Here is a 19360-nt window from a genome sequence, read left to right on the forward strand (position 1 = left end):
TGACTACTGGTGCTTTCACAAAATATTTACACAATGAGATTTTTAGTAAATAGTCATCAGCAATGTAGATATAATGACTAAGTGGCGAAAGACAAATAGAAGAGCAGCTTGAACAATCTAGTGGGTTAAAGAAAATACATTCCTTTCCTGTAAAGACCACACTTACAGTACAATATTAGAATATCCGAAATTTAAGACGATATATTCTGATACCATGATATAACATCAATATATTGCCTAATCCTAGTTCCAATATGAAACTGCTCACAACAAGGTCTGTGGATTATCTTGAGTCACCAGGTCATGATTTCTGGAAAGAGACATTGCTGCTGGGTTTTTTCAAATGTATTTTTTGGTGCTCCAAGTGAGTGGTGTTAATCTTTTCAAATTTCATATTGCCATTTATGATGTGTCAAATATTTGGTGGTTCCAGCTTCTTAAAACTTTGCTGCTTTTCTCTGCTTTATATGATGGTTAACTGAATATCTTTTGACTATAAAATGTTGGTTGATCAAAAGAAGCAATTTCAAGATATCACTTTTACACTGAGTAAAGAAGTTAAGGGATTCCATATTGTGGATAAAGATACTGGAGCACAAAAGAAGGTCATGACCACAGTGTGCAGGTGCAGCTTTCTCAAGCTGGTTGTTTGATAAATGAGTGTGACTCATTCTTTAAGGTCATTTATTTTCAGGTTTGGATCATATTTAGAGCCAGGGCTCCTCTTCACTGAAACTAGAAGTTATCTGATGCAAATAAAACAAGTTTATTAATGGCACATGTGTAATTTGTTAATGTGTATTCAGAGATTCACAGATTTATAACCTTTGTTCTTCTAAAGTGAAAGTTCTGATATGTACCAGGAATATGGTGCATTTTGCATGGAGACAGGAAAATTCATTCATTCATTCTCCAGAACCGCTTATCCTGTTAGGGGTCGCAGAGGAGCTGGAGCATACCCCAGCTGACATTGGGCGAGAGGCGGGGTACACCCTGGACAGGTCACCAGACTATCACGACACCATTCATGCTCACATTCACACCTATGGGCTATTTAGAGTCACCAGTAACCCTAACATGCATGTCTTTGGACTGTGGGAGGAAGCCATAGAAAACCCACGCTGCCACAGGGGGAGAAACCCTACCCCGAGTTTTGAAACCCCCACCCCCGGCTTCCTCTTGCTGTGAGGCGACAATGCTAACCACTGTACCATCGTGTTGCCTTGTGGTAAAATCTTTCCTCAGTCCCCATGCATGAGTTATGAACTTGAATTGTGGTGCTCATAAACACAGAATACTTTCAGTGTTAAGGTCAATACTATGCCCTTGGTTTACCATTTTATTTTTGATGTTGAGCTATGATTATGTTATTTTTCAGCAAAGAAGCCTTCACTGGGACCAGAGTACCTTTACATTATCGTTTTGGGACATTGTTTGGGCGTCAGTATCTCTGGCTGAATGATGATTAATCACTTTGTCTGATGGTTCACAAATGATTTTATGAGGACAGTGAAAGAGATCCTTTTCAACCAGGTGATAGACAATCAAAAAAATACAATTTTGTTGGAAAGACAATGTTAGAATAATTTGTAAGCTGCTTACAGAATATGTGTCCAATTGTCTGAACCTAAGCCTTTAATCTTTCTGTTCTGTTCAGATCAATGTTGACCAATGTTCAAATCTATATTGTGATGTGTGAGGTTTCCTTCATCTGATCATCAAAGGGTGTTATGACACAAGATTAAAGCAAAGAATACTCTCCTTCTTTCCTTCCCAACACAAACCAACTATTTCAAACTAACAGCACATCAAGATCTCACATCCAGTTAGTCACACGTTCACAGTTGCAACATTTCCTTCTCTCTCTCACAAATCTCACTTCTCCAATCAAGTAAAACCAAACACTAGAAGAAAAATATGACATATGTTAGTTATGGGAACAAACAATGTTGATCCAACCACAACGTGACTAAACACTCATCAGTGCTGGGAGTTTTTGTCTATAAACAAGGCTTCTTTCTCTTGGTCATATGTCATTCTGTAGCATGTGATCACCACGTGCGAGCAGCTAACTGTAAATAAGGCACTTGATTTCATTTTTGGATCATTTCCCTGATGAGCGAAAGAATATGCAGCCTGAAGACATAGTGGAAGAGGAAGTCTGTATAATGGGGGAAAATACTAAAAAAGATCAGCAGGAGTCAGCTAATGATAACACAAGACTAAGAGTCTACAGCCTCTGCGGTACTGTATGTGCTTGTGGTAAAGAAAACCCAACTGGTTTATAGACAAACAAAATTATTAGATGCCTTTAAACCACAAATATTCACCTAATTAATGGTGGCACTAAAGGAAAAGTGGGTCATCAATGCACATATATTTCACTGTATAAGTGGAGACATTACAGGTGAAAAGGATAAAAATTTAACTAATAAATATCACTATGAAACGTCCCCAATTAATGATTACATAAAAGGTCTAGTGTGTATGATTTAGTGGCATCTAGTGGTGACTTTTCAGATTGCAGCCAACTGAAACTTTTCCTGTGTCCCAAGCATAGGAGAACTATTGTGGCCAATGCAAAAATGCAAATGGCCCTATCTAGAGCCACTGTTTGGTATGTCCATTCTGAGCTACTGTAGAAACAACATGGCGGATTCCACGGAAAAAGGACCCACTCAATATAGAGATATAAACAGCTCATTCTCTAGTAATGAAAACATGATGATTCTACGTGATTATACACTGATGAAAACAATATTATATACCAACATATCCCCCTAAATCCTACACACTGAACCTTTAAGGCAATTTTTATTTTTTGTTGAAAAGTGCATCTGGATCTGCAAACGTGGCATCAACTTAAATATGTGCTCATTTGCATATATTTCTATAACAGGAATCGGATAATTGGAGAAAACAAGGTTCAAAATTCTTGTTCCATTTGTTGATATATCAGAGTCAAAGGTTTTTACAGAGGGGGTTTTGGACATTTCTTTTTATCAATCAATTAAGAAGGAAAAAAGAAAAAATATATACTGTCAATAGCCATAAAAAAAAAATCTATTTTCACCATGATTTTAGGAATAAAATGTTATGTAAATCAGGATAAGAATGATGTATGGACAAAAAACCCTCGTAAAAACTTTTAGAATATAGAGAGGGGTCAAAGTGGTAGGTTTGTGTATGTAAGTGGTTCTAAAGTGAAGATTTCTAAGTCAGAGTGAGAAAAAAAAAACTAATTTTGAGAATGAACTTTAAAGATATATAGCTATTGTAAAATTCTCTACATTTTTAGACAGAAAATAAGACACTACAGGTGAACAGGGTGAAAAAAATATTGACAGATATCACAATGAAACTGTCACAGATGATTATTTACATTTGTATTACAGGTTTTCTAAAACTTTATTTTTAAATGTCCAAATGAGCCATTATGTAATAAAAAAAATGCATCTTTTGCATCTATTTTCATAACAGAAATTTGAACTGATTTGAACTGGCTGTTTTCTTTGGACGAAAGACATGGAAGCTAAATAGTCCAAAATCTCAAAATTGAACTGTGCATGAAACAACTTTGTTTACACTTCTAATGCCTCACTATGAGCGGAATATAACTGTATGAGTGAGTAAATCTTTACCTGCTGGTGGCACAAAATGAAAAGATCACCAAAGTCATTAGGAGTTATTGCATGGGCACATATGTACCAGAATACATAACAATCCAACCAATAGCTGTTGTTATATCATAACTAAAAACCAAAAATGTCAACCTTATGGTGGCACTGGAAGCGAGGTCAGATGGATTGCCAAGAATCAGTTGGATTTATTTTCTAGGGACCACACATTTCTGTTCAAATTTTCAATTTCTTCCAATCCATGTAATAGTTGTTGAGATATTTTAGCCTGGATCAAACTGACACTGTAATCCATAGAGCCCCTCGCATGGCTAAAAACAGATGACTAAGAGGGCCCTGTTGCCACATACATGTAAACAAATGACAGTCTGTTGGCTTGTAGTTGTACTCTGTACTATCTTCGACATGGCAGCCCAGGGCCTTTGTGGTGTGGAGGAAAATCAGCCCAGCCAAGGGAAGCACCGTGACAGCAATGTCCACAAACAACAGCCCAGGCCAGTTTGGTGAGGGAGGAACAGCTCCACCTGAAAAAAAAAATACAAACAAGTAAAGAAGAATGGCAGCACGCTACATCACAAGAGCACATGTGCCACACATGCAAAAAGTTCATTTGCAAGGCATCTACCACAACTCATGTAAATAAACATCCACAAACACAGAGAACCAAACAACTCCCTCACACATGCACCTGAGGACATTATACAAAATGGGAAATGACTGTCAGCTGTCATTTTAATTGTTCATGTTATAATAAACCATTGCACAGGTTCAATTAGGATAAATGCTCATATGAAGATGGTGTTTTCTTTGTCAATAAAATTGCATCAGGCAGTTTGACTGAACACAAAGCAGATGTCAATATGATGTAACAAAAACAAAAACATTTGTATCCTGTTTGCTATAGCAGTCAGTGGTAATTATACATTTTTTCTTCCCTTATTAGTCACAGACTAGTATAATATACACATATCTAATGCGTATGTGTGCATATATACCCACAACCACATGGGGAAAAAATTGAAGTAAATATAAAGGAGCATTAGCTAACAACTATAAAGCTATAAAACAACTATAGAAATAAAGTCTGGTGGTGTCCTGAGCAGAGAATAAAGTTAAGCTACCTCTGTGTGTGTTATATTCTGAGTCATTTGTTGAACCTGCACTGCACTTGTATTGCACCTCTCTATACTACCGACAGTACACAGAAACTGCTTAGGTGAGGCTACCATACAAGGTGTCACATCACCTGCTACTCAGATTTTGACACACTCCATCACAGCAATTTGGGGTTTCAGTATCTTGCTCAAGGATACTTCGACATGTGGAGGAGCCAGGGATCGAACCGCTGATCTTACAATTACTGGAAGATCAGATTTACCTTCTGAGCCACAGCAGCCCCTTGTTGTGGTATACAAGTATGCATGTAAAAGCATGTAAGTCTCTGTGTGTAGCTATTCCACTGGTTAGCTAATCGCCACTGCACTCATACAGCAGTTAGCCTACCACTGATATCAGGATGGCATTGTCACGGAAGCGTAGCATCCACCCTGGGGTTACCTCTTGGTTAACACCATTAACTCTTTTAGTACTGTTCACGCTGTTAACATCATTAGCTGCTTCTCTGTCTTTTGGTGTGGCATATGGTCTGGACAAGTGTGCATGTTAGTGCATGTAAGTAGCTATCCCATTGGCTGGCTAATCACCACCGCTACAGCAGTTAGCTTACCATTGACATCGGGACGGCATTGTCGCAGGAGCATAGCATCCACCCTCCGGGTCCCTCTCAGTTAACACCATTAGCTCTGTCAGCTCTGTTGCTATTGTTAGCATTGTTCACGCTGTTAGAACTGTTAGCTGCTTGTCGCCAACTCAGCCACCTCCATCTTGCTCACTTGCTTTGGTCCGAATCAGGGACTAATTTTGTTGGAAAGCTGCATAACTGCCTAGAGTTGGTTTGTGTTCTCACGGCAGCATTTACAAGCAGACCAGATAAAATGTCTTACGTGAGAAAGCTGCTCTTGTTTGGTCAGAATTTCCATGCAGGAAAAATCTGTTGAAGGTTGAAGAAGAGCACACTTGCAAGATAAATGTGACACTTTCTAATGTCACAATGGAGGGACAACTACTCAAGTTGATTTTAGCGCTGGTCATCGTGGACTATATTGCTGTCATTGTTCATTTTAGTCAAACCATACAGTTTGAAAACGAGGCGCGGCTCCAACTAGAAAACAATGTTTTGATGCATTGGATGTGCTGAATGTGCATATTAAGGCAGTACAGGAGGAGGTGCACATTAATAATCCTCCAGGACTGTAACATGCTCATGCTTGTTTAACCCAACCGATGTTATGTAATGTTCCTGCAGTTGGTTTGGATTGAGGTCGGAATACGTTCTCACCACAAACGAACTGCACAAGAGTTCGTTTGTAATCAAACTGAGACCACTTCTTCAAGAAGGACTCGGTCCAATTGCTGTGTTCACACCTGCCCAAACAAACTGCACTTAGGGGGCAAACAAACTTCGACTAAACCGAACCAAACAAGGCATGAAAGCACCCTTAGATCTGAATATTGTATTGAGCTCCTTTAAACTTTAACTTCCATAAACTACTCAGTTGAAAAATAGTTAATTGCATCATGATCCATATCTTATCTCTGTCTGTTTTATTCCACGAGGGAAGACCCAAACTGATTCTTGGTAACTTAACTGGTTTTAATATGATTTTAAACAATACAATAAGAGTGCATAATATTAAGTTACTGAAATGCTTTTTTGGCAACTTATCTATGCAGACTTAATTGTTTATGATGAAACAGATGTTACTAGGTGTAAGTACTTCCAGCAAATTCTGTAAGTTCAGCAATTATGCTTTGAGATCTTCAAGGGAAAATATTCATCCTGAAGACTGTCATAGTGATAACCTACACAGACTGAGCATGAAATATGAGAGTAAATTGGACTTTTAATAGATGTTGTAGTGGTTCTGCCTGAAGTTCAATAAATATTAATTTCCAGTAAATGCTCCTCTAAAAACATGCTACGCATTTCACTCTCTGTTGTTCAGCTTCCTCTGTATGATATTATGTTTGCGTCCAGCTGCTTGAAAGCAGCTCCAAACATTTAATTAGGTCATTCAGCTTTCCATCTGTCTGTGTTGGACTGATGTCATTCACTGTTGGGTTGGGCCCATTGGATCTGCAAAAAACTGCAGCGAGGCATTGCTGCAGTTTAGGAATGAGATTATGAGACTACTGCACACGAGTACATTTCAGAATAAATTATAAATATCAAAGGTTTTTAAACTATTTAAGAGTATCACAATAAAAGTGTTTATCTGTAGAATATTATTTCCATATTTGTTAAACAGGTTAACACAAAAGCAAAGAAGACACAGAATTACATACAATAGTGAAAGAGCTACTGATTCTGCAGCTCATAAATAACATCTTGCACTGTTTATTGCTATTGTTAATCCAACGTTAATCCAAATGCCACTGATGTTCTAGTAATGACCCTGGTGATTCTGTGTCTTCTTTTTTGGGTAGCTGCCATACACTGGAGTCAACATCCACTCGCAAGCTCCATAATTAAATACATGCAGCTGCTCTGGATGTGGGACATCTTTTTCCCAAGAGTCATTTGGCCATTCTGACATGACTGACCATGGCCCCGAAAAACTAGATAACTCCATGATGAAAATAAGGTCTGAATACTTATTCCTTTTCAAAGTACGTCTTTGAATGCTTTTCCACTGGCATCAGTAGCATCTCACCACTGAATTAGTTAGACTTTGCTGAGACACTTCAAATCCGAAACGATCACCATATTCATTTAAAAGCTGTTGATTGAAGATGGTTGGATCCATAACACACCCTGTTGTGATAAAATGTGCACTCTGGCACTGTTGGAAAAATCTGTATAACTGGGCTTGTTTGTCTCCAGCAATTCTTTAATTCTTTCACTCTGCCAACAGTTCTCCATATTTACTATTCACATCCTGTTTAGCACTTGAGCCAAAAGGTCCCTACTGAACCCCCCAGCATGCCTTTCACTTATCATGCAAAGCCATTCCTCTCCTATTACTGTATGGCAAGACTTAGAAAGTTATGAGGCTGTCGTAGGCAGCGACGTCAAAGAGCACTGTGTTTAAACCTGAGAGATGAAAGAGAAATGACTTGTAAATTATTCATTGCCCCCCCACTGTACTACAAGGCAGCACCACACTCTTCTTTAGTCGGGCAGAACTCGCTACCAACTGAGGGCAAACTCTACTTAGTTTCTTTACCACTGCTGAGCCTGAGTTAGACAGATTGCTTATGTAGAATAACACTATTAGGAACATACTTTGCTCATTTGGCTTATCTATATTTTGTTTGCTCAGTATATGTTTATAGGTCAAGGAACTTAAAGGCACAGTTCATCCCCAAATCAAAAATACATATTTTTATTTTCATCAGTAGTGCTATTTATCAGTCTTGATTGTTTTGGTGTGAGTTGCCGAGTGTTGGATTTATTGGCTGTAGAGATGTCTGCATTCTCTTGAATATAATGGAACTAGATGGTACTCAGCTTGTGGTGCTCAAGATGCCAAAAAATACATTTAAAAAACCCTCAAAAGCGATGTCTCTTTCTAGAAATCATGATCTGGTTACTCAAGATAATCCACAGACATTGTTGTGAGCAGTCTCATGTAGGAACAAGAGCTGGGAAATATATTGATATTATCAATATTGTGATATAAGACTAGATATTGTCTTAGATTTTGGATATCGTAATATTCCGCTGCACTTTAGAGCTTTACCTGGGAAAAAGAGCTTGTAACTTTTGTGGATGCTACCGCCTTACCCAGTCAATTATTCAACTTTGCTACTGAAAAGCTTTTTGGCTCAGAAAGTAGTGATGTCACCACCACACTACTGAGGAATGTAGTTAAGTTGGTAATGTCGCTACTTGTCTAGCGGACTCTGTTTTTCCATCTTCAGCACCAATAGTCAACCCTACAACATTGTCACCATTGAAATATTTTGTTAAAAATATTGTGATATTTGATTTTCTCCGTATCGCCCAGATCTGGTAGGAACTATTTTCTTTCTACCAAACTACTCCCACCAACCATATCACTTCGCCGAAGGAAGCATGCACCTACTGCTAGCTCACATAGCACCACTTGGCAAGCTAAGGTTACAGTTCTGCCAACAACGTTTTGCTGTTTACACCTCACGCTGTCATGAGCACGACATGACAGCAGTGAGGCCGTTGGTGGGTGTAGTTCAGTAGAAAGAAAATAGTTACAACATTTTTGCATCTCTACGGTCGATATCTCTTACACTGGGCAACTAACACCAAAACAAGCTAGACTGATAAAAAGCACCACAGATAAAGCAGGATTTATACTTCTACTTTAACGTAGAGCCTACACTGTAACCTATGCCGTAGTCTGACGTGCACCTCCCCAAAAATGTAACTACACGTCGCGTTGACGCAGACCTCCTGTCTATTTGTGTAAGCTGAAACCATTTCCCTCAGTGGAAACTAAGCTTTTATTGACTTAAATTTCACAGATAAGAAACAATAAATTGTGAAGACAATAAAGCCTCCAGAAAATAGCATTTTAAGTCTCGTGTGTGATTTATCCTGGCTTCATATGAGCTGAGGAAATCTCTGCTAGTTGCTTGGCTAATTTATACCATGTAAAATGCCATAGACTTGTGCTAATGACGTTAGCATATTATATTTATTTGGAAAACGTGTTTAGTATAAGACAGCTGTTTTGTCAGTGAACCTTGTGAGTTGTAATGGAGCCCAATTTTGTACCGTTACCTTTGTTAAATGTTGCTGTTGCCCCTGGCTTCATATGAGTAAAGGAAATGTCCGCTAGCCGCTAAGCCAATTTATGCAATATAAAATACCATAGGCTTGTGCTAATAACGTTAGCATGTTGTATCTGCTTGGAAGACGTGTTTAGTATAAGACAGTTGTCTTGTTGGTGAACCTTGTGAGTTGTAATGGAGCCCAATTTTGTACCGTTACCTTTGTTAAATGTTGCTGTTGCCCCTGGCTTCATATGAATAAAGGAAATGTCTGCCAGTTGCTAAGCTAGTTTATGAAACGTAAAATGCTTATTTATACAGTCTATGGTAAAATGCCATAGGCTTATGCTAATAACATTAGCATGTTGTATTTGTGGGGAAAATATGTCCATCAAAAGACAAGTGCTTTGTCTATGAATGCCACAAGTTATAATGAAGCTGATTTGTGTACTTGTGTTTGAAATTGTCTCTATTAAGCCATGTTTAATGTGTGTTTAATGTGTGTTTTGAATCAACTAAACTTTACAGCACTTCACAGAACCCCACCGCCAACCAGTGTTTTGGAGGTGTAACTGCAGAGTGACACAGACACACCACTGCACAAGTATAAATGCTCTCAATGGCGAAGACCATGTGCGTAGGCTACCACACAAGTAAAAATCCCGCTTAAGAGGGAAAATATCGTATATATCTTTGATTTTGGGGTGAACTGTCCCTTTAAGTAATATTGGATCACTTATTAAAAATGAATGGGTTTTTAATCACATAGTTTCTACTTCTGTGTCATTTCTTTCTCACATGAATATGGAAATTAAGTAGAACTTTTGTGGAAGTAAGTGAAAGAAGCAGCAGCCAACATATCTGATATTTCTCTAGGTCTTGTTTTCTTGTCTGTTTTCAGTAACTTTCAGATAACCTAAGAAACAAATTACAAAGAAAGTATACAAGGACATTTCCTTGGAGCCTCCACTAACCAACCACATTAAAGTGTCTTCTCATTAAAAACTGCAGAAAGATATTTGTATACCAATTCTTCCCCTGAAGGTTGGTTTACCTGTTACCATGGAAGCCAGCTACATGAGTGTGCTGTTGAAAGGGCACTTGAAAACACTGCTCGTGTGACAACACAGTGACAAACACAAAGATGTGCCTGAGAGGAGTGTGTCACCCATCAATGTTATGCAAATAGAGTAGAGACTCTGAGTGTACGTCTTTATATGGTTTGCAGCACATCAGATGAAGTGGCAGCAGAGTCAGTGAACTGTATTGTGTTAACATCAACCTAAATATGACACCAAGCATGAAGACCTTTGCTTGACCTCTACCTTTACTCTACTTAGGGCTCTAAGTTTGCACATGCACCAGCTGACAGTGCATCAAGACAATAACAAATCAGGGAGATATAGATCTAGGATTATGGAACAGATGGGTGATAAGAATTTCTTGCTTTTTTATTTGTAAAAAACACTATTATGGAAATTTGAGAAATGACTAACTTCAAGTCAGAAAAGTAACATTATTACTCCGGCATTCACGAGGAACATATTGTAGGAGCTGATGATAGACTGCAGAAGTGAAATAGATTTTCTAAGGTAACGTTGCTTTCTCTGATCAATTATGCAAGCTTAAACAGATGTTTTCTGAAGATTGTTCACACAGCACTCGTGCGTTTTTCATCCCTGAATATCATGAAATGATAATATATTGTTGGGTGACTTTTTCTGATAGAAGCATACATTTCAATTACTGAGAAATGAATGCTATTTACTTTGTCGAAAGCGACAGTCTCAGTGAGGAGAGATAGGAAAGGTTCATGGGAGGTTGGTGATGTAAGGAGGCAACAAAAGGCTGATTCTGAATGCAAGATGTTGATTTCACATAATGGCTGCTTTGTCAAACTGATACACTGTGCCGTGCCGCTCACAGTTTGTGCACACACGCACACCTCACCACTTGCTACATGTTATGACTCAACATCCTGTTACTCGTAAACACAACAAACAGACTGTTATGCTGGTAACTGTGGGCCCGCTCAAATTATGAACAAATATTTTGCACTTCCACTGAAAACTGATGAGTAGTTGGTTGAGACACTGATCTACACAAGACAGTTTTACTGAACAAAATGCAAACTGAGCCCTTCAGCACGTCCCTCAGCAAAGTCTACCTGCAAAACAAGAATTCATCAAGTCTTTGCCACCAGCTTTGTTTTACACACCTACATTTACTGAAGGCTGTTTTATGACTTACTACAGGAATATACATTTCCCAGATGTTTAACATATGGCAAACATCCCCATATCAAGCATTTTATGCATGTCCCGAGGCCCGTGGATGTGCGAGGTGTTGATTTGTTTGTTTTACTTATGACAAACACCACCAGCGCAGCTATTATCAGCAGGGACACCTACGGCCTGTTTCAGTACTTTTTCAAAGTATACCTTTGTCATCCCGGGAATTCCCCTCAGGCGATCTCACGTGACCCTCTGAAGCCTAACAGAGCAAAAAGGAACAAGAAAAAGACAATACAAAGCACCTTGCTTACAGGGTAAATATTTGGTAAAGCTTCTAATAGTCAACAGTTAACAAAAGCATGCAGATACAGTGCAAAAAGCCAAGGGCACAGAGGTCATTTCGACATAGGAGGAGACACATATGAAGCAGGGGGGGTTTGGGAGTCTGGTGGTTGCAGCAATTTGTGCCTTTCCTAAAAGTCCTCTGCTACTTTCATGTTTTTGTTGTGGCAGAAAACAAATGCACATGTCCTTAAGTATAGTTTGGTAAGATATGAAGGATTTTAGCAGCCCAAACAAAACTGCAATAGCTGATACAGGGAATAAAGAGACTATAATACAGAGTTATGAGAAGAAGTAAGGATCAAAGTACAAACTTTTCTCAATATACCGTAAAACTTGAATGAAAACAATGAAAAGCCTAGTCCCAATTAAACGCCCAGTGCCTTTTACTAGCTCGGTGTAGCTACATATCATGGCAAATAAAGGCCTGTGTCAGTTAGAAGCCTGGTCTGGTACACAAACATAACTTTTGTCAATATGGAAATGCTACACATAGTTAGTTTGGTTGATTTTATTTCAGGGAAGTCATTCAAATTTACCGGCATGACGAAAAAACAAGTGGTGACTCCCCTCTTCTGAGGCTGTTATAAAGTTAGAATATGCGTCCATTCCTCGGTTACCCATTAAGTTATATTTAGTTCGTAAGGGTCCTACAATAAAAGGAACCAAAGTGTTTTTCGTGAATTAATCCAAGTTATGAATATTGTTTTAACAGGATAAAGTGGGGTTGTGTCGGTATGCCGGGTGCTGTTATCCTTGGGTGCTGTGATAATTTATACGATATCCAAAGCCTAATTTTTATACAAGTAATATTTATACTGGCTCAAATAAACAATTTATTTGATTGTATTTCCCATCTTTGCTGAGCAATAGTGTGTGTAAAAGCATTTAAAGGCCTGTCCCCTATAGACGCCTGTCCCTAATATAAGCCTACTGAGTTCAATGATTTAAGCAAATAATAGCCCGGGCTACTAATTGAAGTTTTACGGTACCAAGCACCTTCATGGACCTCTTGCATACATGTTCAATATGGATTTTCCAATTTCATCTTTCATTTTCAATATTTCATAGGAATTTTGTATGTGGTATTTGGAGAATTTGCATTCCATTTATAAATCTTGTAGCTTCACCCTTGGAGTGGGATTTGTTTTTGTTGCAGGAGATCACTAAGTTACTTTCTTTTAAATATTAAGAGTAAAATAAATCAAAACCTATCTGACTGGACCATGTGGGAATTTAATTTGAAAGGACAGAGACAGGAAGTGGCCACGCTCAGCAGTCACACAGGAGTCAGGTTAATTTCCAGGGCTGGTACCTGCGGTTATTCCACAGGCTAGTTAATAACATGTCGGGCAGGAAATCCAAAGTGTGGGATCATTTTGAGAAGGTGAAGGACGAACCCAAGGTGATATGTAAACTCATCTTCATTGGTCGACTACAAACATGACGTATCATCTGAAACATGGAAGTAGCTACATGCCCATTAGCCCACAGCGTCATTAACAGGCGGCTCGCTCAGTGTGTGACGTGCACTTGTAGATAAAATATAGGCCTATATTAATGAAGGTTCATTAGTACGGTTTTGTATTTCTCTGTAATGTAGCACAGTGTTAACAATGTTACTGATACTATTCTTTCTCACACCTTCAACTCAAACCATTGTGTTGCCCCGCCCAAAATATATCATTTAATAATTACATTAATATCGTAAACATGAGGGCGACTAGTCGACTAAAATTCTTAGTTGGGGGCAGCCCTACTTGGGTGTATTTGAAAGCCATCTGACCCAGTATTGGACAAAGATACCTTGATTCAGCACATATTATGTCTAGAATGAAAAGTGATTGTTGAGGTTGCTTCTTAATCTGCTGTAAGTGACTCTGACTTGATTCAGTGTTGAATTGAGCAGCACAATACACCCTATTGTCAAGTATAAAAAGTGAATGACACACAACTGAACACGCAACTGCCATTTTTAGAAGATGAATAAACAGGAGCAAGTCGATGCTCCAGATTTTTCCCTTTGGGGTCAGGATGTTCCCTTTAAACAGGCTTAAGTGGTTGGCAATTAATGTGCACAAACCATGCAGTAAACAACTTGACTCTCCATCCGTAATCGCCCTCACCGCGAGAAAGATCCATTGTTCAGGCCGGGCAGCAAATGAATACAGTACAGGACATACTCTGCCGTTTCCTTTAAAAGGGTGCAGACAGGTATAACACTGTAATTGCTTACAGGGGAGCAACACAAAGGCGCAGTACCTCGCAATAGTTCTACTTAGTGCTTCTTTGTAAGGACTTAAAAAGACTGGCTAATTACTCATTTCTAACTTGGCAGTCCCTACAGGTGACTGTGACCTTAATCAAGATAACAACAGGCAGATTTGCTAACTGTTCACCACTTTCTGTGGGGTATCCATGTTGATTTTTATTGTCCCTGTAGGGGGCTTGTACTTCTTTTAAGTGTGTGATTTAGGTTGACATTCTGCACAGGACTGACCAAGCCCCCAATTTAAATTCATTGTTAGGGAGAAGTTATGCTCCTGAAAATAGCTCCAGTCATTAATTTCAGGGAATAATTTTCTGAAGTCTCCTTAATTAGAAATCATTCAATGCTCAGCATTATTGCCAAAATCACCTTGTAATTAAAATGCTAATTCAGGCAGGATGTAATTGTTGCAGAGAAACCTGGAATCCCTGAGATGACAGCAAATATATATTAGAAGTGCCACCCAATTCAAAAAATACTTGGGATTCAAGTGGGCAAATCAGACCTCATGAGAAGTGACTCGCTCCAAAATACATGAGAAATTACATTTTTCATGCACAGGCTGGCTCATGCAGAAAGTCTCTATACATGCACAAACCATACAGTTAGGACTGTTGGATATTTCCTACCCCCACAGAAGCACTCAAAGCCTACAGAGTGCACATTAGTATCAACTTGAGGCGATTAGGATCAATGCTTTTCTTACTATTCTCTATCATTTGCATGTCTGCACTTGGTATGCACACCGCTGCTCCACACAACTCTTCCCTCATTCAGAAAGCCTGTGGCTGTGTGCCCCTGACCAAGGCAGTTCGCCTTCAAACGCTCCCCTGGCCAAAACTAGAAGACCACGGTTGTACGGTCAGAACTTAAGTTTGAATATATAAAACTGTGAGAATGTAAAACCAGGACTGGTAATTTGCGGTAAACTGAGCGACATTGGCACTAAATTTTAAACACTCTGAATTAGAGACCCTAACCGTTTCTGTTGATAGATTTCAAAAAGAAATTTCAGTCAAGGCATTTATTCAGGCGTATATCATATTTCACAGTGGTCAAAGTACTATAGTATAAAATAGATTTTGGTATGCATATTCAATTGCACGTAAATCCACAGTCCAAGGCAAACACAAAAGATATCACACATAATGTGAGATGGCACTTAGAAACATACTCCAGAATAGGAGCAAAAGTCTAGATGCAGGGGCTACATCTCTTTTTATTAGTATTGTGTGCTTTGAGCCTCTCTGTGGTGATGTCAAGATGCCTGTAAAAGATTAGACGGCATACAATAACTACAGAGGATAATAGAAACATGAGTAAGAATATTAGTGCTCTCATCTGAAACCAGGAGCTGCGACGAATACACCGTCAAAGCAGTTACACAATGGTACACACACACACACACACACACACACACACACACACACACACACACACACAGGGCATGGAGCAGCATGATGTTTAACTCCAAAACAGATCCAAGGAATTCAGGAAGTGTTGTTGAACCTGAGCCCACATTGCAATTCCACAGTGCTTCCCCTCTAGAAGTTTCATCTGGTGCGTTCTTGCATCCAGGACCGGCATGACCCGAGTCTACCAGTGATTGAAACTAAACATATTCCTCTTCCTGTCATAAATGATATATATAGCCGTACTGTTTCCAGAGTCTGAGGGTAAGGTTGATTTCCTGGGATATGAAATACATATTCAGTTGCACTTCCTTCCCCGAGTTAGTGTTGAAACTGACTCTGCATTGCTTTTGATGCTTTAGTGGAGAGCATGTACTGTACTGCAGGTTGGGGAGAAATCAGTTGCACCAAATGGACAGGATAGGATGGACAGATGGCATGGAGGAAGATATCAGCCGTTTGATTAAACTGCATTTAATTACTCAACAACTGAGTGGCAACAGCACAGAAAACAACACCTGTTTGAAGAGTTGTTTCGAGGATTTTTTCGGTCTTTTTTATCACGTTTGGATCTCTCTTAGGTTCTTAATATTTATTAAGGTAATAAAGGATTTGAAACATAATCAAAGTTGTTATTTTAAAAACAATTTATGATAACAATTTTATTATGTGTTGTAAGTAGAAATGTGGGCAGCATTATGTTCGCTTAACCAAAAACTGAATTAAATCCAACTAATTAAATAATTAACGTATGTTACAAATGTAATTAGAGGGATTGCTTTGCAAATGGCCGTTGTTTTATTGTCCCAGATCAGGTCATTGTGACAACCGATCCAGAATCTCTGACCTGGGGTGATGTAGGACCCACAGTCAGTACATACATGGGCGGATTGTAAGACAATGGGCCCCTGGGCACAGATATGCAGAAAGCCCCATCCCCTCTCCTAAACAAGGTCAAGACACACAGACTTTGTGGTGGTTTTGCGTTTCTTTGTAGTCGTTATGCATCCTTTTGTGGTTTGAATGTCTCTTGTTAGTCATTTTGTGTCTCTTTGAAGTCATTTTGTATATTTTTTAGTCATTCTGTGTCTTTTTTGGTTGTTTTTGTGTTTCTTTGTGGTCATTTCTGTGTCTTTGAGGTAATTTTTTTGTCATTTTGTAGTCATTATGTGTCTCTTTGAAATCATTTTGTGTCTTTTTTGGTCATTTTGTGTCACTTTGTAGTCATTCTCTGTCTCTTTGAAGTCATTTTGTATATTTTTGAAGTCATTTTGTGTCTTTTTTGGTTGTATTTGTGTTTCTTTGTGGTTGTTGTATGTGTCTTTGAGGACATTTTGTGTCTTATTTGGTCATTTGTGTCTCTTTGTAGTCATTCTCTGTCTCTTTGAAGTCATTTTGTGTCTTTTTGCATTGTTTTTTTGTCTCTGTTATAATTTTGTGTCCATTTGTGGTTGTTTCGTTTTTCTTTGTAATCATTTTGTGTCTCATCGTGGTTGTTTTGGTCCTTTTTGTAGTGAATTTGTGTCTCTTGGCAGTTCACTTAGATCTCTTTGTGGTCTTTTTGTGTCTCTTTCGGTAATGTTAAATCAAGTCCCAGTTGGTACATGTATATTTGAGTGACATTTTGCAGGTAAAGGCCAGGGGGGCCCTCAAACTTGCGGCCCCTAGGCCCGTGTCCAGTGGGCTTGTACAGTTATCCATCCATGACTACTTGTATAAAGGTGGTGCTTTAGCACTATATGACCAACAAAATCATGACTAGTGCTCACTAAGCTATGAGGTGAAAGTAGCCAGGACTTCATGTGGAGCAGCAATATGAACTGTGTATAAACAGCTAAAGGTGCACAGTGATGCCAATAGCACAGATCATCTAATGCAGTGTCATTTCAAGTACCCAAGGACAGGACGCTCCTGGTACCAGGAAGTATGAAATCAAATCTACAAAGATGTGCCCCTCTCGTTACCCCCATCCCCCAGGCAAATTAAGAGGCTGTCAGTCACTCAGATGGTAGCTGTCAACTCCACAAATGTCTTGAGTGCCCTGACAGGGCAGAGTGGCTCTGTTGGTTCCTCTCACCAGCAGAATTGAATGCTGTCAACTTGTTGGTTGTTAACACGAAAAGGAAATATTTTGGTTTGGAAAGATCATTTTGGCCAGAGGGTAAATCCTGACCTAATCCACAAATAAAACTCACACATATCTATCCAGAGAGTGTCCTCTCAATGTCCCACCTGGGTAAGCAGGTGAGTGGGAGTGGCTGGGATCACACAGCATGGGGTCTTTTTTGGGGACCAACCTAGGCTGATATTGTAGATCAGCAAACTGCCTCCCAGCCTGATCCACCTGAACACAGCTCTCCAAGGCCTGCTGAGCCTGCCTGAGCAGCCTGGACAAACATCTACCTTGAAACCACCGGAGAGATGGTGTCAATGTCGTGGTTGAAATCAACTTCAGAAGTGTCTTAACTGAAGAGTACCTAAAAGATGTTGGAGCAAATTACCTCCCCCCTTCAGTGTGAGGAGGGTGTCGTTTGTAATCCAACACTTGAGGCTCGGGGCAGCCAGCACTGGGTCTGAGAGACACATTTTTTGGAAGAGGCAGTGAGAGCTTCAGCCAGGGCCAAATAATTCAGCTCGTTTGCTCATGGTTTAGGCATTTCACGAAAAGGCTGGAGGGGATCTTAGGGTCTTGTCTGCATCTCAGGATCTCCTACATTTTAAGCTTTAAGGGAAGTAAAATAAAGGTTTAAGGTTATATTCATAGGTTGAGTTATGACAAGATTTATTTCCAGCTATAAATGTCACAGTTCTAGATCTTTTGAATAGCACTGTGTAGGACTTAGTGGTATGTACTGGTGAGATTGCAGAACCAGCTGCCACTTGAGGTCCCTATGACACAATTGAAAACCAGAGGTGACCGTGCTTTTTCAGTTGCAGCACCTAAATTGTGGAATGCACTTCCATCCCATGCCAGATTGGCCCCCACCCTCGATTCTTTTAAATCTCGTCTAAAAACCCACCTTTACGCCTTGGCTTTTAATTCAAGCTGAGAGTTTTGTGGTCTTTTGCAGCTGTTGACTAGACGTTTGTGTTTCTTTGTTTCTGTGTTTATGTTTTTAGCCATTTTTGTGCACTCATTTTGTTCTGTACAGCACTTTGGTAATCCCTATGATTTGTAAAATGTGCTATATAAATAAGGTGGATTGGATTGGATGGTGGCCGATGCAAGAACGGAAATGGCCCTATCTAGAGCCAGTGTTTGGTTTGTCCATTCTTGGCTACTGTAGAAGCAACATGGCGGACTCTGTGGAAGAGGACCCACTCCATATGTAGATATAAACAGCTCAATTTAAGGGAACAAGAACACAAGTATTCTTATTTCCAGGGGATTATAAACTTATGGAAACATAGTTATAAATTCATTCATTCATTCATTCATTCATTTTACGTAACCGCTTATCCTGTTGGGGTCGCGGGAGGGCTGGAGCCTATCCTAGCTGACACGGGGTGAGAGGCAGGGTACACCCTGGACAGGATGCTAGACTATCACAGGGCTGACACATAGAGACAGACAACCATTCACACTCACATTCACACCTATGGGCAATTTAGAGTTACTATGTGAATGTCTTTGGACTGTGGGAGGAAGCTGGA

At 39.4% G+C, this 19360-nt stretch overlaps 1 long non-coding RNA gene across 1 annotated transcript in view; it reads right to left on the reverse strand.

The window, feature by feature from the left end:
- Positions 1 to 3443: 3443 nt before the first annotated feature.
- LOC126389074 (uncharacterized) overlaps positions 3444 to 19360 on the reverse strand; it is a 35601-nt gene continuing 19684 nt past the window's right edge. The window contains exon 2 of the long non-coding RNA XR_007569803.1: positions 3444 to 4162. This is a non-coding gene — a long non-coding RNA (uncharacterized LOC126389074). The remainder of the gene's footprint in view (positions 4163 to 19360) is intronic.

Source organism: Epinephelus moara, chromosome 4, assembly GCF_006386435.1.
Source record: "Epinephelus moara isolate mb chromosome 4, YSFRI_EMoa_1.0, whole genome shotgun sequence".
Taxonomy (NCBI): domain Eukaryota; kingdom Metazoa; phylum Chordata; class Actinopteri; order Perciformes; family Serranidae; genus Epinephelus; species Epinephelus moara.